The sequence below is a fragment of the Hylobates moloch genome, unplaced genomic scaffold, assembly GCF_009828535.3.
Source record: "Hylobates moloch isolate HMO894 unplaced genomic scaffold, HMol_V3 SCAFFOLD_8, whole genome shotgun sequence".
In the NCBI taxonomy this organism is placed as follows: domain Eukaryota; kingdom Metazoa; phylum Chordata; class Mammalia; order Primates; family Hylobatidae; genus Hylobates; species Hylobates moloch.
This window is the reverse complement of record NW_026652283.1, coordinates 45,005,606-45,033,211: the sequence shown is the minus strand read 5'-3', so window position 1 is coordinate 45,033,211 and position 27,606 is coordinate 45,005,606. Positions and strand designations below refer to the sequence as shown.

General features: G+C 44.9%; 1 long non-coding RNA gene across 4 annotated transcripts in view; it reads right to left on the bottom strand.

Annotated features, from left to right (window-relative positions):
• Positions 1 to 563: 563 nt before the first annotated feature.
• Positions 564 to 27,606, bottom strand: part of LOC131384088 (uncharacterized) — a 30,085-nt gene continuing 3,042 nt past the window's right edge. For 2 of the 4 annotated variants that reach the window (XR_009214598.1, XR_009214601.1), the window contains 6 exons: positions 26,984 to 27,086; positions 25,866 to 25,994; positions 22,864 to 23,354; positions 22,372 to 22,446; positions 16,612 to 16,707; positions 564 to 938 (listed from right to left, as the gene is read on the bottom strand). This is a non-coding gene — a long non-coding RNA (uncharacterized LOC131384088). The remainder of the gene's footprint in view (positions 939 to 16,611; positions 16,708 to 22,371; positions 22,447 to 22,863; positions 23,355 to 25,865; positions 25,995 to 26,983; positions 27,087 to 27,606) is intronic. The other 2 variants (XR_009214599.1, XR_009214600.1) reach the window with 2 other exon arrangements.

Genomic DNA, 27,606 nt, shown 5'->3' with positions numbered 1-27,606 from the left:
TGTGCAGTGGCTCACACCTGTTATTCCAGCACTTTGGGAATCTGAGGTAGGAGGATCACTTGATGCCAGGAGTTCAAGACCAGCCTGAGCAACATAGTAAGACCTGTCTCTATAGGGAAAAAAAAAAAAGGCCAGGCATGGTGATAGTGGTGCATACCTGTAGTTCCAGCTACTTGGGAGGCTGAGATGGGATAATTGCTTGAGCCCAGGAGTTCGAGGTTTCAGTGAGCTATGATTACATCACTGCACTCTAACCAAGGCAACAGAGCAAGATTCTGTCTTAAAAAGAAAGAAATAAATAAATAAAAGAGACAACCCAATAGAAAAATTAGTAGAAAACTTAAACAAGCACTTCACAAATGAAGAAATCCAATAAACATAGGAAAAGTTAGCCAACCCCATTCGTAATCAGGAAAATGCAAATTAAAACCACAATGAGATACACTCAACAAAATGACACCATTTTTGAAGTCTGACATTTGAAGAGTTGACGAAGAGGTGGAGTAATAGGAATTTCCTTCACCTAGATCCTCTTGAAAGCAGAGTCTGAGACAAGGATTAATGTGGTAATGCTTTCTTTGGGATGTGTCAGCTCAGTGCAGTGAGGGTGAGGGAGGAAGAGAAGTGAAGCAGAGGAAGATACAATACAATGTTATTGTGCTGATTGCTGCTTTGCAGCAAGCTTCCAAGAGACACAGCAGGTTGTTCATTAAATGTGGTCATGCTTCAAGTGGGGAGGGTTGCAAGGAGCAATGAGAAGGGAGGGAAATTTATCTTCCTGGTTTCCTCCCTTTTCCTGTTTCCATTAGTCAAGGTTTGCATCACATGGAGCTATTCCTCTGTGCATCCAGACATCTCCCATGGGCTTCTGGCTGCCTCCATGGTGTGGGTTTCATCCAAATCTGAATGTAGACAGGTGACCAGGTGCAGTTTGGGTGCTTAGAAAGAGAACAGAAGGCAATTAGAGGAATCTGAGAAGGCACATGAAGTTTGTGTCATAATAAGATTCTCATACACTGCTGATGGAATACAGAATTGGTGCAACCACTCTGGGGAAAGGTTTGGCAGTACCTGGTAAAGTTGAAAATGTAATACCCTACAACCTAGCAACTCTACTCCTAGGTTCATGACTTTTAGAAATTTGTGTACAAATTTACAGAACCAGATCACATAAACAAAAATGTTAATATCAGCATGTTTTGTTGTAGACAAAAACTAGAGGTAATTCAGGTGCCCATCAAAGGGAGAATGAGCAAATAAATTGTTGTTTGTTCTCACCATACACATGAGGAAAAAAATGTTTCATAATTTACAGAAAATAGAAAAAAAGATGTCAGTCTGAAGGTGCTTGGTTAATATGGACCTTGAACAAAATAGGATTCTCAGAGGATTGTTAAATCGGCAAGGCAAATCCAAACATTGTCTAGAAGAGAAAATGACGGAGTTCAAGGACTCTACTTGGCTGGCCTTAATGACAATTTATCCCTATGTTAGAAACACTTATTAGACCCTGGTCTAATAATATTTGTATTTGACCCTGGTCAAATAATAATATTTGAATACCTGGTTCAAATAAGTATTCTTTCTTATAAGTCAAATTTACATACAACAGGAATGGTAGCAAATTCAACTGTGATTTTATTCTAACCATGAAAAAAATGTGTGCCCTCCCTAGTGAAGAACACCATTATACATTCCAGAAAATGCCAAAGACAAAGTATCAAACACCAGATTGAGAATTGAGACCTATGCTCTTGTGTTGGTAGCTTACTAAGATAACTAGAAACAAAGTTACATGAGGAATCATAATTATACTGAGAATAATAGCTTTGTGTGTATGTGACAATAACTAATGTGTGTGTGTGTGTGTGTGTGTGTGTGCATTTTGTCCTCTCTCTAAAGTTCTTTTCCCCCCTATGCCAATTTGTGACCATTCTGGGCAAGGCTGAACAAGAATATGTTTGTGTGTGTGTGTGTGTGTGTGTGTACTACGTGTGTACAAAATTGGTATAGAGGGGAAAAAACTTACAGAGAGAGGACAAAGTGCTTAATGTTCTCACCCAAGAAATGATAAATGTATGATGTGATGGATATGCTAATTACCCTAATTTGATCATTATACAACATGTGCAAGTATCAAAACATCCCATTGTGCCCCATAAATATGTACAATTGTTATGTGTCAGTTTAAACAAATAAATAAGAGGGGAAAAAAGTCTCAAGAATCCGAAAATACTTTATTCAGGTGCAGGGCTGATAATTCCTCTATTTTGGGGGGTGGGCGGGACAGAGTCTCACTCTGTCACCCAGGCTGGAGTGCAGTAATGTGATCTCGGCTCACTGCAACCTCTGCCTCCCAGGTTCAGGTGATTCTCCTGCCTTAGCTTTCTGAGTAGCTGGGACTACAGGCACGAACCACAACGCCAGACTAATTTTTTGTATTTTTAGTAGAGACAAGGTTTCACCATGTTAGCCAGGCTGGTCTTGAACTCCTGACCTCAAGTCATCTGCCTGCCTCAGCCTCTCAAAGCACTGGGATTGCAGGCATGAGCCACCACACCCCACCTTGATAATTCCTCTTGAAGGTAAGAAGAATACAGAGTAGTTATAACCTGGTGAGCAATGCGAGAAGCCTTGTCCACTGACTGGTCAGTCTGGAGCAGTGACTAGGGTCCCAAGTGAGATTCCATTTCAATTGCTCTGTTTTTCATAACTTATAGACACTGTTCCAGGGTTTCCTGACATTATAAATAAAGAAGAAAAGGGCCTTCTGAGAAGTCAGATTGTTTTTTAGCACAAAGACTATTTTAATCTCTCAGGCTTGGAACCCTAGTCCCAAGGCTTGTGATAATGCCAATATTTGTAAAAGCATACTTTAGAAAATCTCAGAAAGTCATTTATTATGTCTGTTGCAGGAAATAGTGCTAGTTCGTGAAATATGCTTGTTAATATTTACTGAAGTCACTAAGTGAGAAGAAGCAGTTCCTTCTGTCTTTCTTCCCACAGTTGCTTATATTAACTATGTCCCTGGCAGCTTTTAGACACACAGTGCAAAGCTCTCTGTCTTCCCCTGGGTGGGCAGAGGGGAATGGGGAAGGGATGGTGGCAGAGATGGAGACCTCTTGTCGATGACAAAGGAATGGAAGGGGAGAGAGGTGGAACAGACACGCATTGGCAATGGCAACAGAACGAGGCTAGCCACAATGGTGGCATCAAAAGGCAATGAGGATGAGGAGAGGGGATGTTGATGGGGACAGAGATCAGAGAGGAGAAAGGAGTTAGAAGGGGAATTAGGGGAGGGGAGGAGGAGATAAAACATAAACGAGATGAAGATGGGTACACATGGGGTGAGGGTGGTATGGGGGATGATGGTAGGGGCATGATGAGGATGACAGCAGAAATGGGCCTGAATGTTTGCTTGGACGGGTGGGGAAGGAGAATGGGAAGAAATGTGAGTTATAGATGAACGGAATAAAAATAAGGGTAGAATAAGAACTGAGCATGTTGCAATGGGCACGGAGAAAAGACTCACTTATTCCTTCTTTCTCAAATATTTGGGGGGGGCAGCTACTGCGTGCCAGGAACTATTCTAAGAGCTGGGGATACAGTGGCAAATAAAACGAAGTCTCTTCCCTCATGAAACTTTTGTGGTAGTAAGGAAAATAGAAAAGAAATTTGCTATATTATAATGAGAAGTGCTACAAATGAAAGTAAAAGAGAAAAAAAGTAAAGCAAAAGAGAGTGATGGAGAACATCATTCTAGAAGGGTGGTCAGAAAAGACTTCTACAAAGAGCAGACACTGGAGCCGAGGAAAGTGAAACGGGAAGCCAGGCAGGTGCCTTAGGAAGGGCTCCCCAGGGGAGTGCAGCGGTGCTCAGGCCCCTCCCAGCCAGAGCCAGCCTCTCTGCTTGGGGAATGAATCTCCTCCTCTCTCAACACAAGGATTCAGTTCCTCAATTATTTCTCTTCTCTTGCCTCTCTTTTCCTTCTCTACTGGATCAGTCTCAGAAATACACAGAAATAATCTGCTGTTATTTACCATATCCTTGAAAAAAACTACACTCATGGGCCAGGCACAGTGGCTCACGCCTGTAATCCCAGCACTTTGGGAGGCCGAGGTGGGCGGATCACCTGAGGTCAGGAGTTGGAGACCAGCCTGGCCAACATGGTGAAACCCTGTCTCTACTAAAAATACAAAAATTAGCCAGGTGTGATGGCAGGCACCTGAAGTCCCAGCTACTCGGGAGGCTGAGGCTGGAGAATCACTTGAACCTGGGAGGCAGAGGTTGCGGTGAGCCAAGATCGCACCACTGCACTCCAACCTGGGTGATGGAGCGAGATTCTGTCTCACAAAAAAAAAGAAGAAGAAGAAGAAACCTCTCATGATCCTAACTTTCCCTCCAGCTCACACCCATCTTACTATACCTTTTTACAGCAAAATTTCTTGAAAGAATTGTCTACCCAACTACTCCAATTCCTCTCTGTCCTTTCTCTCTTGCACATGTTACAATAAGCTTTTGCTCATACCATTTCCTGACACTGCTCTTGGCACCATCATTAATGACCTTCCTCTTATTAAATCTTATTCACTCAATTCTCAGACCTCTGCTTACTTGATCTTTGACACAGCTGATCACTTCCTCCTCCTTCAAACACCTATTTCTCTAGGCTTCTGGGATGCTACGTTTCCCAATTTTCCTCCTACATCACTACCTCTTCCTTCTCTGCTTCTTCTCTCCAGCCTCTTAATGTCAGAGGCTCTGGGGGCTCCTGGGCCTCCTCTATTTTCTATTCACATTTATATCCTCGGTGCCCGCATCTACTCATGTGGTTTTATTTCTTTTTATTTATGATTCTTGTTATTATTATTTAGAGACAAGGTCTTGCTCTGTCACCTATGCTGGGGTGCAGTGGTGTGATCATAGCTCTCTGCAGCCTCGAACTCCCGGGCATCCTCTTGCCTCAGCCTCCCCAGTGGCTAGGACTACAGGCATGTGCCATCATGCTGGCCTATTTATTTACTTTCTGTAGAGACAGGATCTTACTATGTTGCCCAGGCTGGTATCAAACTCCTGGCCTCAAGGGATCCTCTCACCCCTCCCAAAGCTCTAGGATTATAGGCATGAGCCACTACAGCTGGCCCACTCTTGTGGCTTTAAATACTACCCACACACTGATGACTCACAAATGCGCAGCTCCAGCTCAGCTCAGTCCCCTGAATCCAGACTCTTAAGACCTGACTGGATTTCTAAGGGGCATTTCCATCAACACATCTAAAACTGTCCTCCTTGTCTTCCCACCCAAACCCACACTTCCCACTATCTTCCCATCTCAGTGCAACTCCTTCCTTCCAGTTGCTCAGGCAAAAAACAAAAAAAAAACCTGGGTTCCTTTCTTTTTTCTCTCCCCACACATCCAAATCCATCAACAAGTCCTGTTGTATCCGCCTTCAAAATATGTTCAGAATCTTACCAATTCTCACCACCTCCATCATTACCACCCAAGTCCAAGTCACCATCATCACTTGCCCAGTCATGATTGTCCCCCCGCCCCCCAAAATAAACAGTAGGAGGAAGAGGAGGAGGGAAAGGGCAGCCCAGGTGGCAGAGGGGAGCAACAGTGTGATGGGGGTGGAGGGGAAGCTCAAGGTAGTTAACTACTACTGGAGAAGAGAGCAGGTAGCCAAGAGTGAGGAGAGCTATGCCGAGGTGGTGTCAGGAACCAGAACGTGGGAAGTCTGGAATGCCACCCTAGGGCTTGGATTTATGCTGAGCCAATGAGGACCCATAGAAACCTCACCAGATTGGCTTCAGCATGGAAAATGGGTTGAGGAAGTAGAGACTGGGAAGCCCAATAGGAGGCAGTTGTGACCTGCCAATTGTAACAGTGACTAGGACAAGGGAGGTGGCCATGAGAGTGGAGGGAAGTGAGCAAATTCAAGCTTTTGAGGAAGTGGAGCCAACAGGACTGTTGGTTGTAGGCAGGGTCATAGGAGAGAAAGGCTTGAGCTTGGGGCCTGAGTGGATGAAGATGCTTTTCACTGACACAGGTAAGGCTGGAGAAGGGAGGATTCATGGGGGAGATAAGGAATCAATTTTGGACTTAGTGAATTTAAGTACCTGAAAGAGTTCATGGTTGGATATAAAGGCCTAGAGCTAAGGAGCTGAGGGTGAGGTGGGAAGATATTTAGAAGTATCCTAAGTGTAGACGGTGACTGAAACCACAGGAGGGGTGAGCTGTGGAGAGGGAGAGAAAAGACCCAGCTCAGAGCTCCAACAACACGAACATTTCCAGGAAGAAGAACCTTGAGGAAGTCAGGAAGGGAGGGGAGTAAGAAGCGGAAGGGAACCAGGACAGCTGTTCGAGAATACAGTTGACTTCTGCTGAGAGGGTCACAGCTGAGTATGACCTATTGGATTTATCACAGTGATGCTCATTGGTGACCCTGGGAGGAGCAGTTAAGACATGATGGTGTCTGAGGTTGCAGGGGGTTGAGGAGTAAGAGGTGAGGAAGAGGTTTGACCGCAGGGCTGAATTAACCCTTTAAAAGATTATGGTTCCCATCCTCCTACGAGTAATACAAAGTGAGTTTTTTAATTTTCAAAATAACATAAAAATATATAAATGTTAAAATTAAAATAAACTTTCTAAATTATTTTAATTGCAGTTAACTTACTTGCAAATTTATATTAAAAATAACTGTCCTTCCCCTTCCCCTGTTCAATAATGCTTATTTGCTGTGTTGTCCTTCTTTGTTGGTGCCTCAAACATGTGCTTTGTTTGTCTACTTGGTAATCTTGTAGGGTTTGGCTCTGATAAAGACAAGGGAGGTGGGAGGCTTACTGGAGCCCAGGAGTTCAAAGCTACAGCAAGCTGTGATCATGCCCCTGCATGCCAGCCTGGGCAACAGAGCAAGACCCTGTCTCAAAAAAAAAAAAAAAAAAGACGAGGGAAAAGGGAGAGGCGAGAATGTGGGGTAGGATGGTTTTTCAGCCATAAAAAATAATGAAATCATGTCTTCTACCACAATGTGGGTGGAACTGGAGGCCATTATCCTAAGTGAAACACCTCAGACACAGAAAAACAAATACCACGTGTTCTGTCTTATAAGTGGGAGCTAAATAATGTGTACACGGGGAAGTAGAGTGTGGAATGACAGACAATGGCAATTCGGAAGGGCGAGAGGGTGGAGGGGGGTGGGTGATGAGAAATCACTTAGTGGGTTCAATGCGTGTTACTCCAATGATGGATCCACCACAAGCCCTGACGTCACCACTATACAAAATATCAATGTAACAACATTACACTTGTGCCCCATAAATGCATACAAATTTTAAAAATCCCTTAAAAAATTAAAAAGGAGGTTTGGTAGAGGGAGATTTGGGGACTTTTTAAAATAATGGAGGCTTTATCATGTTTATAGGCTACAGACAAGAACTAATTGACTTAGAGACTAAAATGCAAGAAAGAAGGATGAATCAATAAAACCAGAGGGTCAAAGGTGGGGGGAATGCAGAGCACAGAAGGGACGGGCTGAGGGTGTGGCATCCAGATTCTGCCCTCCCCTACCCATGGGCTACTGGAGGCAAAAGACACCCACTGAGCCCAGCGGCCACAGAGACAGGCATCGCCGAGGCTGGGGCAGGAGCAGATGCTAAGGTTGGACAGAGCAGGGAAAAGAGAAAGAGGAAATTGGCTCCTTTTGGATTGGAACATGGCATCCTGACCCAGATCACAGGGTGATTTCCCACCAAAGCAGCGAGGGTTAAAAAACAGACTCCATCTTTCCCTCAGCATCCCCCAAGGTGAGGACTAGGGTGATATGGTGTGGGTGTTCGTCCCCTCCAAATCTCAGTTGAAATGTGATCCCCAGTGTTGGAGGTGGGGCCTAGTGGGAGGTGTTTAGGTCTCGGGGGTGGATCCCTCATGAATGGCTTCGTGCTGTCCTTGCAATAATGAGTGATTTCTCGCTGAGTTACGAGAGATCTGCTTGTTTAAAAGAGTGTGGCGCCTCCTATCTTCTCTCTCTCTCTCTCTCTCTCTCTCTCTCGCCATGTGGCACACTGGCTCCCCTCTGCCTTCCACGGCAATTGTAAGCTCCCTGAGGCCTCCCCAGAAGCAGATGCTTCCTGACAGACTGCAGAACCATAAGCCAAAATAAACCTCTTTTCTTTTATTAGTTACCCAGCCTCAGGTATTTCTTCATAGCAAAGCAAGAACAGACTAACACATAAGTGGAGAAGGAAAGCCAGCTAGACTAGGGTGGACCCCTCTGGCCAAGGCCTCCTGCCCAGGAAAGCCCTCCTCCCATGCCGAGCCCCCACCCCTATCCTGCCAGGGAGTGCCCTATCCATCTCCTGGTAGGATGTGAGGACTGGAAGACCCTGTCCTGAAATGTCTCCCAACTAGACCTGCCTCAGTTTGCAGACTTTTACTTCTCCCCATGAGTGATCATTAAAACACACATTTCTGTGGGGGGAGGGGGTCAGGCCCTGACCCCTGAGAGGAGGTATGTGGCTGGGGGAGGGGAATAAAGGCAGAAAGCAGAGGTAAGGATTCTAAGGCCACTTGGCTAGTGATGTCACCAGTGGTGACCCCAGAAAGTGTGTAAAAGGGCACAGGGTCACAACTGTGTTACAACAGGGGATGGGCCAGGGGACGAACCATTTTCACTCAGATTACGCATTTTCTGCCTGGCTTGGGGGAGAATGAGGAAGTGTGTTGAGTGTTTAAACTCTCCACAAGCTTCCGTCTGGTGCCACTCTGGAGAAAACATAACCCCAGCCTGTGGCCCTGGAGAATCATGCTGGCAAAGCAAGGGTTAAAGCTTCCTGTGAGGGCAGGGGCCAGCCCTCCTGTGAGGCCAGAATGTTCCAGTCCAGACTGAGGCAGGCAGCTTGGGAAAAACTGCCCACCACCTAATGAATCAGATACCACATTAGCTTGAGATCAAGGCCAAGGCCGAAGGGCAGGCGAAGGGAGGAGGCTGCTGACAGAGAAGCTTGGTTCTCTCTGCCCCAGTAACAGGGAGGTGGTGGGGGCTACATAGTAACTGGAGGGCCCTGCCCTAGGAGCTCTCCTGCTCACCCCACTCCTGGCTGGTATGTCCTCACTGCGGTGAGATTTTTCCCTTAAAGAGGTACCTCAAGGTGAGGTGCTCAGGACCCAGAACCTGGAATGAGACACTGATGAAAGGGGCTGGGCGGAGTGGCTCACGCCTGTAATCCCAGCACTTTGAGAGGTGGGCAGATCACTTGAGGTCAGGAGTTTGAGACAGCCTAAACAACATGGTGAGACCCCATCTCTGCCAAAAATACAAAAATTACCCAGGCATGGTGACATGCACCTGTAATCCTAGCTACTCAGGAGGCTGAGGCAGGAGAATCGCTTGAACCCAGGGGGCGGAGGTTATAGTGAGCCGAGATCACGCCACTGCACTCCAGCCTGCGTGACAGAGCAAACTCTGTCTCAAAAAGAAAAAAAAAAGTGCTGAGGAAAGGGCTTGTCCTGTGCTTCTCATGCCCAGATGGGGAAGAAAGGTCAGTGTTGCCTGAGGCTCAGAGAACCCAGGCTTGTGCTTCCAGGGTACACAGGAAACGCAGACCCTCTCAATTCTGCTCCTCCCAGCCTCTCCTGTCCTGCTCTGTCCCACCTCCACCTAATTCTGATCTGGCCCCAGGTTATCCCCACCCTTCCCCCATGAGGTCAGGGTGGCATTGGCTCACCGTTGGTGCTCTGCCCTGGTCAGTGCACCCTGCCCCAGTCGCTGTGACAGTTAGCCGCTCCTTTTCTAAATAATCACATATCCTCAACCAAATGGGGTCAACTCCTTCAGGAAGTTCTGCACCCTCTCTGGGGTACAAAGGGCCATCCCACCAGCCTCAAACAGAAACCAATTCTGTGGTATAATTTATGCTCCAATGCTCCCTGTGGGTCCAGGCTGAAGATAGTATCCACACACTTGCTTAGCTTTCTTCCTCTGTCCTATCCTGTTTCTCTCCCACCTCTTCTTCTGAGAGGACTCCTCTCATAAATCACTGGAACAAGAATATTCATGTCAGACTCTGTTCTCGGGAACTTGACCTAAGAGCCTTCCTCATGTCACTCATAACCAGTATCACCCAAGATGCTACATCAACCACAATACATTGTCTCAAAACTCAGCTTTATCTAGTACCTAATATCTTGTGATACATCCCTTTCTGTTTAAACAGAGTATTGCGGATTCTGTTGTCTGCAAAACCAAGGACCTTGACCAATAAAATGATTCACACCAGAAACGGTTGCAGCAACCATCACTCAAGGGAGTGGGAGTCTGACCTAGAAGGGGACATCTTGACCCAGTTGAGTTTGAAGGCAATGAAGATTCTAATAGTATTAGAGGATTAGACATTATATATTGTTTGTTTTTAAAAAAATATAATAAAAAATGAGCTCAACACTCATCCCAAGAGTTAAATGTTATCGATCACTTAGTTCTATCCATGCCTCCTCCAAGAGGTAACCACTATTTGAGAATGTCATCTATATAGATGCCTAAATGAAATATTGTTTTGTTTTGCTTGTTTTTGATCTTTATAAAAAGAGTGCTCTTCAAGACTTGCTTTATTGCTCAAAATTATGTTACTAAGATTATCCATGTTGTGGCATGGATAGGAGTATCATTCATTTTTACTGCTGTGTCATATTCCATGTGTGAGTACACCACAGTCTATCCACTCTGTAGTCACCAGGCATTTGAATGGTTCTTTTATTTGTGTTCTTACATATAGTGCTACTGGCTACACTCCTGTCAGATGTCTTCTGATGTACCTGTGCAAGAATTTCTCCTGGGTATATACCCAAGAGTCGAATATCTGGGTATGTGATTGTTCAATAACACAAGAATGACAAATTGTTTTTCCAGAGTGGATATTCAATTTATACACCAACCATTAATGTATAAGAGATCTCACTGACCAATATTCTCTTTAGAAAGTTGGCCAGGTGTGGTGGCTCTTGCCTGAAATCCCAGCACTCTGGGAGGCTGAGGTGGGAGGATTGCTTGAGCCCAGGAGTTCAAGACCAGCCTAGGCAACATATCAAGACCCCATCTCTTAAAAAAAAAAAAAAAAAGGAAAGTATTATCATACTCCTTAATTTTTTGGGGAGGGGGGGAGGAGGGTTTTTTGTTTGTTTTGAAGAAAGGTCTCACTCTGTTGTCCAGGCTGGTGTAGAGTGGTGCAGTCATGGCTCACCGCAGCCTTGACCTCCCAGCTCGAGCAATCCTCCCACCTCAGTCTCCCAAGCAGCTGAGAACACAGGTTCATACCACTATGCCTAGCTATTTTTAAAATTTTTTTGTAGAGACGGGGGTCTCACTGTATCGCCCAGGCTGGCCTGGAACTTCTTTTTTTTCTGTTTTCTTTTTTTTTTTTTTTTGAGACAGAGTCTCGCTCTGTCGCCCAGGCTGGAGTGCAGTGGCGCAATCTCGGCTCACTGCAAGCTCCGCCTCCCGGGTTCACGCCATTCTCCTGCCTCAGCCTCTCCGAGTAGCTGGGACTACAGGCGCCCGCCACCACGCCCGGCTATTTTTTTTGTATTTTTAGTAGAGACGGGGTTTCACTGTGGTCTCGATCTCCTGACCTCGTGATCCACCCGCCTCGGCCTCCCAAAGTGCTGGGATTACAAGCGTGAGCCACCACGCCCGGCTGGCCTGGAACTTCTGAGTTCAAGTGATTTTCCCACCTCAGCCTTCCAAAGTGCTGGGATTATGGGTGTGAGCCACAGTGCCCAGCCCATACATCTTAGTTTTTGCCAATTGAATGGACGTAAATGATATCTTATTCTAGACTTAACTACATTTCCCTGATTATTAATCAAGTTGAGTATTTTCCATCCATTTATTGCCTATTCATGTTTCCTTTTCTGAAGGAAATATGCAAATTTTTCTATTGAATTACTTCTATATTTCTTACTATTTTATAGGCATTATCTGCACATACTAGATACTGTTTGTTGATTATATATGTTATAAATATCTTCTTTGCTTGTGGCATGTATTTTTATTTCTTCTAATGTATAATAAATAAACAGAAGTAATACAGCTATTAAGGATTATTTTAGGCTGGGAGCAGTGGCTCACGCCTCTAATTACAGCACTTTGGGAGGCCAAGGCAGGGGATCACTTGAGGCCACAAGTTCCAGACCAGCCTGGGCAACATGGTGAAACCCCGTCTCTACTAAAAATACAAAAATTAGCCTGGCGTGGTGGTGCTCAACTGTAATCCTGGCTACTCGGGAGGCTGAGGCAGGAGAATCACTTGAATCTGGGAGGCGGAGGTTGCAATGAGCCTACACCACACCACTGCACTTCAGCCTGGGTGGCAGACGGAGACTCTGTCTAAAAAAAAAAAAAAAAAAAAGGATTATTTTGATTCATATTATGAATACTGTTATGCCAACAATTTTAAGATATAATATAATCACTAGTATTCTGGCTTGTATTACTTAAATTGTCATAAATATCTCTGTTTGTTTTTTTTTTTTTAGACGGAGTCTCGCTCTGTCGCCCAGGTTGGAGTGCAGTGGCGTGACCTTGGCTCACTGCAACCTCTGCCTCCCAGGTTCAAGTGATTCTCCTGCCTCAGCTTCCCGAGTAGCTGAGATTACAGGCGTGCGCCACCACGCCCGGCTAATTTTTGGTATTTTTAGTAAAGACGGAGTTTCACCATGTTGGCCAGTCTTCTCTCGAACTCCTGACCTCGTGATCCGCCCGCCTCAGCCTCCCAAAGTGCTGGGACTACAGGTGTGAGCCACCACGCCCAGCCTATAAACATCTCTTGACCTTAAAACCATATAAAGTTCTTCTAAAGATACCTAGTTAGCACACTTTCTCATTAAAATTGCATTAACTTTCAATCTATTTCCATATTTATTTGAAAGTTCTTATTGTTTTTGTGCACACGATTAGCAGCTTTCAAATAATCATTAATTATTATAGCATTTTACTCATGAAATATTAAATATACATGTATACCTCAAATGACTAATAGAATTTCGGCATATAAAGCAAAGGACATTTTCATGAACCTGTATCTTGAATGGTTACCTATATGTGAAAGTGAATATTCAGATATTAACAATAAATTCACGTAATATGACTTGGTTCACTTACTGATATTGTTATGTTGATCAGATATGACAGAAATCAACACAGTCATGATCATGGATCACACACAGGTTCAGGGATGTCACAAATGATACTGAACAAGGTATTTGGCTATTTAACCTTGTAAGGGCTAGAGCCAGAGTCATAGTTGAACAGCAGATGTGAGCCAAATACTAAGTCCACAGCTAAGCTTTAGTGCGTCCCTAATATGAAATTCTTCACAGTCTACATCATAAAATTATTTATATCTAGGCTTCTCTATGGATTTGCATAGAAAGTGTCTAGAATGATAACCGACAAATGTTGAAGATAATTGTTGGAGGTAGTGGCATTTGGGGCAGTTGAAAAAACTTTTTCAGTACTTTCTATATTAATTATTATAATAAGCATATATCTTTTTATGAGAATTTAGTTAAGAATCTTTCCACAGTAACAATATCAATAATTACATATACATAACAATAAATTTTACTGGTTTTTCGCTTGTTGCCATGTTTAGCATATTATGCCTTCCTTGTTTCCCAACTAACTTATCTCATTTATTTTTTCATTTGGCTGAAGTGCTTTCTCTGGCAGTTAGTTTAGGGAGGGTACATAGGCAGTTGTTCTAGGTATTCTCCACGTGCCTCTTTTGGTCCACTTTCCACTCTGCTCTGGCCCGGCACTGCCCTGCTGCCCCGTGGCCCTGCTAACCTTGTGAATTGCACTCAATCCTCCCTGCTTCCTAACAGCATTCAATCCAGAGTTGGCTCCGGCTTCCCTAATCCCTTCTCAGAGGCATCCAACACAAGCACAAACTCAAGTCTCCCTTACTAAGATGGTCCCAAGATTCATGCATTCTTCCTGCTGCAGCAAGCCAGATAAACTTAACTTTTATTAGCTACAGGTATGGCCCTCACGATCTTTTTGCTGATAGATTTTGACATACTATACAAACTCATTCTTCCTGAATCTATGGTTGAAGAAAATAAAATTGCCCATAAAAAGCAGAATGTTATTATTCTAAGCTGTGTCTAAACCCCATAAGCAGAGTCAGAATATATCCAAGTGATTATTTTAAAAAAGAAATCAGATGGCAGCTGCCCAAATCTAATGATTAATGATTTCTGGAGCAGACCAACTGGAGAGTACTCCCAATATCATAGAAGAAGCAGTTTGTTTCTTTCCTTTCTTACAATACACCTATGAAAAATGTCAAATATAAGAGAAACTTAGGCTGCATGTGACATAAAGATCTGACTTAGTAACAACACTTAATGATTGGCATCTATATGATTTTTTCCATTTTATTGGGGTATAATTTAGATACAGTAATATGTACAAATCAACTTTAAATACATATACTGCCATGTACTCACAACCCAGATCAAGAGTAGAACAATTCCAACACTTCAGAGGATTCTCTCCTGTCCCCTGCAAGTTAATACCACTCCCTCCGTTAACCCAGTCGGGCCTCTACCACTATAGGTTAGTTGCACCAGTGTTCAAACTTCATATAATTGTAGTCATACAGTGTGTATTCTTTTGCATCTGACCTCTTTTTTTTCTTTCAATCAAAATTATGCAAGGTTCACCCATGTTGTTTTATTATCAGTACTTTGTTCTTTCTTATTGCCATGTAATATTCCACTGGATGAGTACAACACAATGTATCCACCCATTCTTCTGCTGATGGACATTGGGTCGTTCCAGTGTAAGCTATCATGAATAAAGCTACTATGAACATTCTCGTACTTGTCTTCTGCTAAAGACAAGACAGAAGCACTCATTTCTGTTGAGGATATAGCCAAGAATAGAATTGTTGGTCACAGAGTGTATGCATGTTTAGCTTTAGTAAACACTGCCAAAGTTTTCCAAAGTGGCTGTATCAGTTTACATTCTCACCAGCAATGTAAGAGGGTCCTCGTTTTTTCCCATCCTTGACACGGAGATACACGATTTTTTTTTTTTTTTTTGACAGGTTCTTGCTCTGTCACTCAGGCTGGAGTACAGTGGCGTGATCATGGATCACTGCAGCCTTGAACTCCTGGCCTCCTCGTATCACCTCAGCCTCCTGAGTAGCTGGGACTATAGGCATGCACCACTACACACGGCTTTTTTTTAAAATTTATTTTATTTTTTTTGGAAAGATAGGGTCTTGTTTTGTTCCCCAGGCTGATCTGGAACTCCTGGCTCCAAACAATCCTCCCTCCTTGGCCTCCCAAAGTGTTGGGACTACAGCATGAGCCATGGCACTCAGCAATATGATTTTTAAAGGACTGAGAAATAGTGCTCTGATTTTTAAATTTGAGGGGTTTGTGTAGAAGATATAGATATAGATACAGATATAGGCATAATATAAAATAAGAGATGCCTGACTACTTGTATATTTGATCTTAATAAAATAAAAATAAGTTATCTAAATTCTGTTTTAGAGCTAAAAATACATTCAATTACAATTTTGATCATTTCTCTTGGGGAAAGAAAGACTGACATCAAGTGCTTGGAAAGCATGTGGAACTTTTTGAGACAATGGGTGTTGGTGACACAGTGCAGGCAAACCCCAAATTGGGGCTTATCCCAGGAAGGTTCTTGGCTTCACTCAGGAAAGAATTCAAGAGCAAGCCAGTGGTAGAAGAAAACAGCTTTATTGAGGTGGCAGTGTGGTGGTACACCTCTGTGACAGCTCCTGCAGAGCAGGGCTACCCCATGGGCAGTGTATACACAGTAGCAGCTCAGGGCAGTTCTGCAGTTATATTTATACCCACTTTTTTTTTTTTTTTTTTTGAGACAGAGTCTTGCTTTGTCACCCAGGCTAGAGTGCTGTGGTGCGATCTCAGCTCACTGCAACCTCTGCTTCCCAGGTTCAAGTGATTCTCCTGCCTCAGCCTCCCAAGTAGCTGGGATTACAGGCACCCGCCACCACACCTGGCTACTTTTTGTATTTTTGGTAGCGATGGGATTTCACCATGTTGGCCAGGCTGGTCTCGAACTCCTGACCTCAAGTGATCCGCCCACCTGGAAATCCCAGGCATGAGCCTGGGATTACAGGCATGAGCCACTGCGCCCAGCCTATACCCATTTTTAATTACATGCAAATTAAGGGGCAGATTATACAGAAATTTCTAGAAAAAAGGTGATAACTTTCAGGTTGTCAGGTCAGTGCCAAGGAAAGAGGTGGTAACTTCAGGGCATTGCCATGGCAATGGTAAACTGACATGGCACTGGTGGGCATGTCTTAGGGAGAGGTGATTTTGCTTCTTCCCTGTTTCAGCTAGTCCTCAATCTGGTCTAGAGTCTGAGTCTCACCTCCAGAGTTGAGTCCTGCCTCCTACCTCATTCCCCCCTCAGAAATTAGATACTCCTCTTTAATCTTAAAGGGACTACAGAAGGTTGGAGGTCTACCTCCTATAACTGTTTCCTGCTGAGTTTATGGATGTTGGCCCTGTCTAGCCCTGGAGAAATAGAAATCTCTGGATACCTGATTTAAGGGGCCCAGAGGCAGGACACTTTCATTCTCCAGGTCAGTAGGCGGGTCGAGTTGGAAGCCTCGTGCAAGGATTGTCTTTACCTGTAACTGTTGTAATATAGAAGACAAACTTTACTAAGAGATTAAACAAGCAAGGGCCAAAGATTAGTAATAACAAGACAGCTATCAAAGGTCCTAGGAGAGGGAAAAGCTAGGTGAAACTTCGGAAGGCACTTTTGATAGCTAGTCAGACACAGTTGGGATTAATGCCCTGGTTATAGTTGCGTAACCAGGTAGCTTGCTCACAGACCCTTTGAATGTTAACTTCAACTGCCCAGAATATGTGCAACAGATTTCATTAATAACTGCACAGACTCTACCTTGTTCAGCTAGTAAATAATCCAATGCCAGTCTGTTATTGAGAACTACATTTGCCAAAAAGTCTAGGGACTCTTGAATCCCCTTTAATGCCTGACCTCTATTGGTGGCTAAAGATTCTAGGGTTTGAGTCAAGTTCTTTAGGGTTCTTTAGGGTTCACATTCTTTAGGGTTCTTTAGGGTTGACTAGGGTTGAGTAGGTAAGCAAAGCCACCCCAGGGTGCTGCTAGTCCTATTGCTGCCCAAATTCCTTCCAGTTGAATTAATCCAATTGCTCACTTACTTCTGGTGTTCCTGGATCTTATGGGGTTATAGACCATGAACCCTGGAGGGGCAAGGGTGGCCAACATACGTTCATCTCTGTTCCAAGTTTCATTCTTTTTTTGAGACAGAGTCTTACTCTGTCACCCAGGCTGGAGTGCAATGGCGTGATCTCGGCTCACTGCAACCTCTGCCTCCCAGGTTCAAGCGATTCACCTGCCTCAGCCTCCCGAGTAGCTGGGATTACAGGTACTCGCCACCACGCCCGGGTAATTTTTGTATTTTTAGTAGATGGGGTTTCACCATTTGGCCAGGCTGCTCTCTAACTCCTGACCTCAAGTGATCCACCTGCCTCGGCCTCGTAAAGTGCTGGGATTACAAGTGTGAGTCACCACACTCAGCCTATTCCAAGTTTTTTATATACGGAAGGCTACTCCTAAAAGAACAGGTGGCTTCCTGGAGAGTCAGGGGTGGTTATGGGGTGTGACTTCTTCCCACTCATGGCCACAAACAAAATGAGCCTGGGGGGATACACAAACAGAGGCCCTACGGGGTGTGATGTTTATCCTTTGCTGCCAAGTTGGGTCTCTAGGGGAGATATTTTCCCCTTGTTCTAATGGGATTGGTCAAACAATCTTTGTTTTCCAGAAGGAACAGTGCTCCCACCTTCCCAGATTAGGCAGTTGTTTTTCCCTTGTATGTTCAGATCCAGGAGAAGGCACCATATATGGTCTCCTCACTGACAAGTGGAATCCCATTTACCTCACTGCAGCCTGGGGAACTTGGCAACTAGATTTGGATCAGAGTATCACAGGGAAACATCTGCTTTTGTGTCATTAACACAACAGTGGGTGCAAAAGATAGAATCATTAGTGCATTGGAGATATAGATACCCAACTTCCCAGGTCAAGGTAATAGTGGCAGGAGTTGGGGGGTGGTAGTCAGGTGGAATCGGAGGGGAATCAGGAGGAGAGTTTCACTTAACCAATAGGGATTTGGGTATTTGGGGATCACTATGGTTAGTTAGGAGGTCTGGAGAGATGGCTGTGAAATTTTCTGGGTAGGCCAGAAGGTAGAACTGTCTACCCTGGGAATATTGATGACAAATCCAGCAACCATGAAGATGATTCCCTGAGGCTATAATTTTTGAAATATTTACTATAGGGTTATGTTCCCACCTGCACTGGATCAGGGTAATGAGGAAATCAAACAGGATTAATAGTGACAACATGGTGTCCAGTTGGGCCTTAGAGTGGCCTCTACACCCAACAAGGACAAAAGAGGTGTTTCCCAGGAGGTTGGCTAAAGCAACAGAAAAGAAGGATTACAATCAGGAAGAAGAGAAAAATTATCGCTCCTATTCCCACCTGCAGCATCACATTACCACCTCTGGCTGTGTTGAGTCTTTTAAATAAGCAGCAGAGGTCCTCCAAAGGCTCACAGATGTAGGTCACCGGGGCCTCCTTTTGTGCTGCAACTCATAAGAAACAGGTTTAACCTGGACAGGTGTACCAAACTAGTTACTCCCTGAAGTTTAACAGCCGTAGGTGCACTCAACAACGCCTGATACGGCCCCTTCCATTCATGTGTAATTGATGGTTGGAGGATTCTTCTTTCCAAGTTTTTACTAAGACTAAGTCTCCTGGTTGATTGTGGAGGTTAACTATTTCCTTTGTTGAAGGGAGCGATATTTTGTCTCCACAGGCTTGGAGGGCCTTTTGAACTCGGCCTAAGTTGATAATATGGGTAAGCATTCTACGTGTCTCTTCATCAAACAGGAGATCTGAAGTTAAAAAGGGCCTCCCTGGAGCTTGCAGTGAGCCGAGATAGCGCCGCTGCACTCCAGCCTGTGACTGAGCGAGACTCCGTCTCGGGGAAAAAAAAAAAAAGGGCCTCCCGTAAGTCATTTCAAATGGACTGTTTTACTGTTCCCTTTGGAGTCATCCTTACATATAAAGGGGCGATGGGAGGCTGGGCATGGTGGCTCACGCCTGTAATCCCAGCACTTTGAGAGGCCGAGGCGGGTGGATCACAAGGTCAGGAGTTCGAGACCAGCCTGACCAACATGGTGAAACCCCGTCTCTACTAAAAATACAAAAATTAGCCTGGCTTGGTGATGCCTGCCTGTAGTCCCAGCTACTCGGGAGCCTGAGGCAGGAGAATCGCTTGAACCTGGGAGGTAGAGGTTTCAGCGAGCCAAGATCATGCCATTGCACTCCAGCTTGGGCAACAGAGCAAGACTCCATCTCAAAAAAAACTGGCACACTGGGCCAGGCATGGTGGTTCATACCTGTAATCCCAGCACTTTGGGAGGCTGAGGTGGGTGGATCACGAGGTCAGGAGATTAAGACCATCCTGGCTAACACGGTGAAACCCTGTCTCTACTAAAAATACAAAAAATTAGCCAGGTGTGGTGGCACACACCTGTAGTCCCAGCTACTTGGGCGGCTGAGGCAGGAGAATTGCTTGAACCCAGGAGGCAGAGGTTGCAGTGAGCCGAGATCAGGCCACTGCATTCCAGCCTGGGTGACAGAGTGAGACTCCATCTCAAAAAAAAAAAAAAGGGCACGGTGGCTCACACCTGTAATCCTGGCACTCTGGGAGGCCAAGGTGGGCAGACCACAAGATCAGGAGACTGAGCCCATCCTGGCTAACACGGTGAAACCCCGTCTCTACTAAAAATACAAAAAAATTAGCCTGGCATGGTGGTGAGCACCTCTAGTCCCAGCTACTTGGGAGGCTGCGGCAGGAGAATGGCATGAACCCCGGAGGTGGAGCTTGCGGTGAGCTGAGATCGCACCACTGCACTCTGGCCCGGGCGACAGAGCAAGACTCTGTCTCAAAAAAAAAAAAGCACACTGATTTGATTTTGGCCTAGAGTCCAGCAAGCGGTGGGACTCTCATCTAAGCATCCCAGACACTGATCTTCCCACATTTTCCTGGGGTGGGTAACCCTGAAGCAGCAGAGGGCCTAAAGCAGTCACTAACAATTGTGCTTTTTTGGCCAACTTTTTGGCTTTTGCCTCTTCCTCTGCCTTGTCCCTATTATTGTAAACCCTAAAAGCAATGTCTAAGGGTTGGCTCATGGGGGCCCCATTGCTACCTTTTGTGGCTTCCTCCTGATGTCAGGGGCAGATTGCGTGATAAAATGCACACCCAGGAGAACCCACCCTTCTGGGGAGTCTGGGTCTGCATTAGCATAGGCCCAAGCAAATGGCCCTGAAATAGAGCAGGGTTTTCATCTTCGTCCTGAGTTATTTCTCTCACCTTGTCATAATTGACTGGCTTAAGGCACACTTTTTCATGTTAAACAAATTAGCCTGTGATTTCTGCATTTAAGATCTTGAGAACCTGTCTAGTAATCCAATTGAGAGCCTAGATCTGGAACTGCATCTCCTCCCACACGATATGGCATGGCCTGGGTTATGAGTGGCTACTCCATCTGCATGTTCATGGGCAGTATCTAGAATTCTTTGTTTTTCCTCTACGGTACAACAAGTGGATGGTAATATTTGCATGTCATGCCAAGTTAAATCAAAGAATACGGTCAACTTAACAAACTCCTCTGTAAACTTCCCAGGATCCTCTAAAACACAACCAAAGTGTTCCTTGCAGAAAGCCAAATCAAACACGAAAAAGGCACATATCTTGTGATTGTTCCTCCATGCCTGTCAGCTACCTCTCACAATGGACACAGGTCTAATTTTGGCGCCGATATGGGGCCCGACTTCGGGTCGTACTGGTTGGGTTTACTTCCTTCGGCAGTAGGGGATACGGGCCAGGTCCTGTTGGATAAAGGGGAGGGATGCCTGCTGACTTTGAGGTGGAATTCTGCACTAGAGGAGTGGTGCCCCCCACCCCAAGAACTAGGGGACTGGAGAGGCTTCAAAGTGGGGACACAGGCCTCATGGGGGAACAGCTAAGCTCTCTTACATCTGCAATACCTGATGTGCTTCTGGGTGGCTGGGAGTATCATGAGCCAGCCACGTTCTACAGCTAGCCCTTAAGATCCTGGTAGATGGCCAGAAAAGCCTGCACATAAGGAACTTCTTCCCATTTTCCTTCCTTTTTACAAAACAAATTCTAATTGTACAATATCATTATAACATAAAGAATCGTGAGGCCGGGTGCAGTGGCTCACACCTGTAATCCTAGCACTTTGGGAGGCCGAGGCACGCAGATCACTTGAGGTTAGGAGCTCGAGACCAGCCTGGCCAGCATGGTGAAACCCCATCTCTACTAAAAATACAAAAAATTAGTCAGTCATGGTAGCCTGCACCTGTAATCCCAGCTACTTGGGAGGCTGAGGCAGGAGAATCGATTGAACCGGGAGGCAGCGTTTGTGGCAAGTCGAGATCTTGCCACTGCACTCCAGCCTGGGCAACAGAGTGAGACCCCGTCTCAAAAAAAAAAAAAATCCTGCCTAGGCCCCATCTGTTGGCTTGCCAATTTGTATTGAACCTAAACATTGTTGCAACAGAAAATAAATTTTTTCTTTTTCAATTTGTCTAATTTGAATTTACTCCATTTGCCTAAAAGACACCCTCCCGTCAAGTCCTTCAGGACGCTCGCTGCTGCCCCATGTCTAGTAAGGCTCTCTATGGGGGTCTTAGTGACCTAAGCTTAGCAAATGCCTAGTTACTTTTCCCTTTTAAATTCCCACTTTCTACAAAGAAGGTGTAAATATAGACAGCAAGGTGTTACAAAAGTGGATTATAAGCTGCAAACGGGCAGTAGAATGTTGGCCTAAATTCCACAGAGAGTGAGGGTTAGGCAGAGAGAGACTAAACAAATGGTGACAGTGGAAGGGAGGAAGGGCAGGGGTAAATAGCATTGCCCAAGGGGAACCTCAGGGGCCCTGACTGCCAGAGAACCTACCTAGTAGAAGAGACACCAAGAACAATGTTCAGGTGGCCACTTTTCTACTGCTGCTGGTGGCTGTCCATCAGGGGCCTGGGGACTCCCAGTCCCCTTCAACCAAGAGGGCTTAAGCAAGGCGGTTACGCAGTTATAAGACAGCACACAGGAAGAGGTCTGCAACTGGCTATTAGGAAAATAATAACTTCTAACTTCAGAGCAGAAAAAGGCAAGACCAAGATTCCCCTAGGGGAGAAATAGTTTTTTCTACCTTACCTGAGGATCGAGGTCTCCAAGAGTGAAGATGACAGGTGATGCCTAAGGCTCAGGAAGCCTGCTGGGTCACTTCAGCTGTGAAGGAGGGTCTGTTATCACTGAGCTGACTTCTAGGTAACCCAAACCTTGCAATGATCTCTTTAAGTAAGAATTTGGACACTTCTAATGCCTTTTTCTGTTCTTGTGGGGAAAGCCTCTATCCACTCAATGAAAGAGGGATGCCTTAAATCATTCCCCAAATATAGTCAACAGAAAATCAAAATGAAAACAAAGACTGCCAATAAAACATACATCTTAGGACTGAACATAAAACGACTGGTGGAGCAATAAAATGGAGTCAGAGGGGAAACCATCAGGGAAAAGGGTGACAAGGACAAGGAAGTGTTTAAGGGTATCCAAATGATGAGGGACTTTTAACTGACCTCTTAGCCAAAGGCTTTAATTCCTTAGCTTACCTGATGTTATTGGGGTGGGGGCGGGCAAAACACTCACCCATCCACAGGAGGCAAAATGGTGCTGACCAATCTTCCGCATGGCACCCAAGTGAAGGTCTCTTCAGGATCCCCCAGCTTGGATGCGCTCAGCTGCCATGGTGGGAGGGTCCCACGTGAGGACTGATAACCCACCAGCCTGCCAGATCTCACATGAGGCAGCAGCAGTATGGCCACTTGCCTGTCTGCTTGGCTGTACCACCTGCCAGGGAAAATGATGGCTCTAAAAAGAGCCTTTGGTTAGTGTTACAACTCTTGCAGCATCCATCACTGACTGCTTCTCTATTTCTTGCCATCTCTCCATTTGTCATCTTAACAATAACTGTCACTTGCCATCTCTTGCTGTCTCTCATTACCACCTTGCCAATTGCCATTTCTTTCTCTGTCTCTCATGCTGTCATCTTCTCTCTTCTGCCCCATGTTTGGTGCCATGTTGCTGCAAGGCAGGTGAACCCCAAACTGGGGCTTAGCCCAAGAAGATTCTTGGTTTTGCTTGGGAAAGAATTGAAGAGTGAGCTGGTGGTAGAAGAAAACAGCTTTTTTTTTTTTTTTTTTTTGAGGTGGAGTCTCACTCTGTCACCCAGGCTGGGGTGTAATAGTGCAATCTCAGCCCTCTGCAACCTCCACCTCCCGGGTTCAAGCAATTCCTCATGCCTCAGCCTGCTGAGTAGCTGGGATTACAGGTGCACACCACCATGCCTGGCTAATTTTTGTATTTTCAGTAGAGACAGAGTTTCACCATGTTGGCCAGGCTGGTCTCAAACTCCTGACCTCAAGTGATCTGCCCACTTTGGCTTCCCAAAGTGGTGGGATTATAGGCGTGAGCCACTGTGGCCGGCCAAGAAAACAGCTTTATTGAGGATGCAGTGTAGTGTTAGGGTTCTGTGACTGCTCCTGCAGAGCAGGGCTATCCCATAGGCAGTGTGTAGAGAGTAGCAGCTCAGGGCAGCTCAGCAGTCATATTTATGCCCACTTTTAATTACATGCAAATTAGGGGTGGACTATGCAAAAATTTCTAGAACAAGGTGGTAACTTCCCGGTTACCACCCGATGGTCATTGCCATAGAAAGGAGTGGTATCCAGTTGTTGCCATGGCAATAGTAAACTGACATGGCACTGGTCGGCATGTCTTTTGAAGAAGTGGTTTTGCCTCTTCCCTCTTTCAGCTAGTCTCAATATGGTCCGGAGTCCAAGTCCTGCCTCCTACCTCATTGGCAGTGGTGTGCTGGTAATTATTTTACAACTGGTTAAGGAAGAAACTGTGATTTGTAAAAGTTGCCAATTTCTGTGGTATAAATAACTTTTATCATTGCTGAACTCACACATTGCTGGTGGCAGCATAAATTGGTAAAACCACTTTATAAAACCATGTGATGCTATCTACTAAAGGTGAAGATATGCATATGCCAGAAGACAGTAACTGTACTCCAAGATGTACAGTATTTCTCAGCTTCACTGGGAATCCTGAATCACCCCAGGCACGAATCCAATTCTGTTGGGAGAGTTACTGGCTATGCATTCTTTTCCTACTTAAGTTACCTTAGTCTACTCTAAAGGATACACATTATTTAAAACTGAAAAGCTAAAGTGAATAAATTATTATATATTCATGCAATGGAATAGTATACCACAATGGAAATGAACATGCTGCTACTATACATAACAGCACAGATAAAGCTTATAGATTGAAAACAATACATAGGCCGGGTGCGGTGGCTCACGCCTGTAATTCCAACACTTTGGGAGGCCAAGGCGGGTGGATTGCTTGAGTCCAGGAGTTAAAGACCAGCCTGGACCACATGGTGAAACCCCATCCCTACAAACAATACAAAAATTAGCCAGGCATGGTGGTACATGCCTGTAGTCCCAGCTATTCAGGAGGCTGAGCTCAGAGGATTGCTTGACCCTGGGAAGCAGAGGTTGCAGTGAGCTGAGATCGTGCTACTGCACTCCAGCCTGGGTGACAGAGTGAGACCTTCTCTCAAAAAGAAAAGAATATATACTGTATAATTCTAACTATATGAAGTTCAAAAACAGGCAAAACTCCTCTATGTGGTTAGAAGTTAAGCTAGTGGTCACCTTGGGGAGGGCAGAAGGCTGGGATTGGGAGGTAGCACAAGAGAGGCATCTTTACTGGATGGTTATGATTATGAACTAAATGTTGTGTGCCCCCCAAATTCATGCATTGAGTCCCTAATCCCAAATGTGATGGGATTAGGAGATGGGGTCGTTGGGAAGAAATTAGGTTTAGATGCGGTGATGAGGGTAGGGTCCTCATAATGGGATTAGTGCCCTTATAAGAAGAGACCAGAGAGCTTGCTCATCATGCTCTCTCTACACTGTGAAGACAGAGTGAGAAGGGAGTCATCTACAAGCCAGGAAGAGAGCCCTCACCAGAACCCAACCCCGCCAGCACCTTGATCTTGGACTTCCCAGTCTCCAGAATTGTGAGAAATAAATATCTGTTGTTTAAGCCACCCAGTCTGTGGCATTTTGCTATAGCAGCCCCAGCAGACTAAGACAGTTATGTTTACACAGATGTGTTCAAGTTGTGGTGATGCATTAGGCTATATGCTTATGATTAATGCATTTTTCTGCACGAATGATTTACTTAAATAAAAAGCTTATTAAACCCAATGCACTGTGTGCACACACAAAAACAAAGAAAACTAATCATTATCAGAATAAATCAACTTTGCAACATCTCTAATTTGCAGATAAATCTTACTGTGTTCAAAAATTAAACAAATTACACTGTGGCCAGTCAAACACACAGAAAATTTCACCAAGAGAAACTTGGGTTAATAATGAAACAACTTATTTATGTACTTAGGAGAACCCATCCAAACATAAAGAATATTTTCTAAAGCCCCAAATATTCATTTGTAACCAACTAGCTTAAAATCCAGTCATATCAAAGAAAGTCCCAGGCTCAAAACACAAAAAGAGTACGGTACCTTCTCCAAAGAAGAAAAACACACATTTTAAGACAAAAATACTCACCATTAAGCAGAAACCTCTGACTCATCTATTCTTATCTTCCTTCCCATAAAGCCCTTTTATTTCCCCACTCTGACAAAAGCGTCCTTTTAGCTCACTGTGGGTGGGAAGTCTCATGGTCTTCGGTCTGCTCTGAGTGAATGAAGGGGATCAGTGGAATCAGTATTTCTCAGCTTAACTGGACATCCTGAATCACCCCAGGCACGAATCCAGTTCTGTTGGGAGAGTTACTGGCTATGCGTTCTTTTCCTACTTAAGTCACCTTAGTCTACTCCAAAAGAATCGGAAAGTTCCTACCTCCAAGCTTTGGTTTTCTCACATTTTTTCATCTCTCTGGGCCATTGCCATTAGCTACTCCCACATTTTGCCTCTGTAACCGTTTCCTTGACTTCTGCATGGTGAAGTTAGGAGAAGCCACACAGCCTCCAACACATACGTGCGCGCACGTGCACACACACACACACACACACACACACACACACACACACAGTGTTCTCTTATGGGCCCACTTTCCAAACACTCTGGATGCCAATCTTCCCTTTTTTGGATTCAGCCCACCTTTATCGGCCACATCCAGTAAATAACACTGTGTAAATTCACAAAGTGTCCACTAGAGGACACTACAGTCCTACTTCTAATGCCAACGTGTTGCAGTATGGCGTCTGTAGACTCCCAAGGGAATCTTCCTCTTCCCTATCTAAGCTACCCATGTGTTTCTATCTAATTATCCCTTGTACCAGGCACCTAAGAAGGAAATAGGTGATATAAACAAGGAAGGAAGTAGCACCCCGACTCGTGGCCTTATTCTCAAATCCTTGGTCCCAGGGCAGGATGCTCTCACGATCTAAGCATTCTTTCCCTCAAGATGGATGTGACTGATGGCAGATGGGCTACTAGGGATGTTGATGTCACTGTGCCAGGTCCCCAGCAATGCTCCATGGGAAGCCAAGAGTTGAGCTGGGCCTCAGATCATCAACCAAACCTCAAGCATTTATCAACCATGGCAGCCCCATCTCATGACCAGGCTGGAGCCTGTCTGGACCTGGTTCTTCTGGTTCCCACCATCTGTCCTCCTCCTCCCTCCCTACCACACCACCCTTTACCCCAGGACCAGTGCTTACGGTTCTCTCTCCTCAAGGTCATCAGATCAAAATTCACGACCAACCTCTCATTAGCCCACTCAGAGGAATGGGTGGCTCAGTGCTATGAGTACAATTGCTTCATCTTAGAAAAACAAAAATGGGCAACAAAGAAAACATTTCTATGACCAAGGCTTACTGACTAATACAACATTACTTCTTCTTGTACATTTTAAAATTAAAAAAAGCATATCTAAACATAATATTTTCTAATCACAGGAGGCAACAACAACAACAAAAGTAAGCATAAATACTTTCAGGACATGTCTGTAGCCTAGTACAGAGAATGCTTTTTTTTTGTTGTTGTTGAGACTGAGTCTTGCTCTGTCATCTAGGCTGGAGTGCAGTGGCACGATCTCGGTCGGCTCACTGCAACCTCCGCCTCCCTGGTTCAAGTGATTCTCCTGCCTCAGCCTCCTGAGTAGCTGAGATTACAGGTACACACCACCACACCTAACTAATTTTTGTATTTTGAGTAGAGACGAGGTTTCACCATATTGATCAGGCTGGTCTCAAATTTCTGACCTCAAGTGATGCACCTGCATCTTGGCCTCCCAAAGTGCTGGGATTACAGGCGTGAGCCACTGTACACAGCTAAGAATGCA